The sequence below is a fragment of the Arachis duranensis genome, chromosome 4, assembly GCF_000817695.3.
Source record: "Arachis duranensis cultivar V14167 chromosome 4, aradu.V14167.gnm2.J7QH, whole genome shotgun sequence".
In the NCBI taxonomy this organism is placed as follows: Eukaryota; Viridiplantae; Streptophyta; class Magnoliopsida; order Fabales; family Fabaceae; genus Arachis; species Arachis duranensis.
Window position 1 is genome coordinate 72904241 of NC_029775.3, and position 693 is coordinate 72904933.

Below are 693 nucleotides of genomic sequence, written 5' to 3' on the forward strand. Positions count from 1 at the left end.
CAACAATTTTGAACTCAAACCACAGCTAATATCACTGGTGGAGAATTATTGTTCATTTGGTGGGAGTGCTAATGAAGATCCAAACCAACATCTCACAAAATTCTTGAGAATTTGCGACACTGTGAAGTCCAATGGAGTCCAGGAAGATGCCTACAAACTGCTCTTGTTCCCATTTTCACTTAGGGACAAGGCAGCTAAGTGGCTGGAATCATTCCCAAGGGGGAGCTTAACAACCTGGGATGAGGTGGAAAGCAAGTTTCTGGCACGTTTCTACCCCCCACAAAAGGTCAATAGGCTTCGATCTGAGGTACAAACTTTTAGACAATAAGACGGTGAAACGCTCTACGAGGCATGGGAGAGGTTCAAAGAATTGACAAGGAAATGCCCACCAGACATGTTCCATGACTGGGTGCAATTGCATATTTTCTATGATGGACTTTCTTATGAATCAAGGAAGGCTGTAGACCATTCATCAGGAGGTTCATTGAACAGGAAAAAGACTGTGGAAGAAGCCATTGAAGTGATTGAGACAGTGGCTGAGAATGAGTACTACTATGCTTCAGAGAGACACAACACTAAGGGAGTCATGGAGCTGAACCATGTTGATACAATTCTAGCCCAAAACAAGGTGTTTGCCAAGCAACTAGCAGAGCTCACCAGGAAATTAGACACAAAGCAAGTGGCTGCAATACA

At 43.7% G+C, this 693-nt stretch overlaps 1 non-coding gene across 1 annotated transcript; it reads right to left on the reverse strand.

Annotated features, from left to right (window-relative positions):
• Positions 1–292: 292 nt before the first annotated feature.
• LOC127747373 (small nucleolar RNA R71) lies at positions 293–396 on the reverse strand. The gene has a single exon (XR_008009172.1). It is a non-coding gene; the product is annotated as a small nucleolar RNA R71 (small nucleolar RNA).
• Between the last annotated feature and the right edge of the window lie 297 nt (positions 397–693).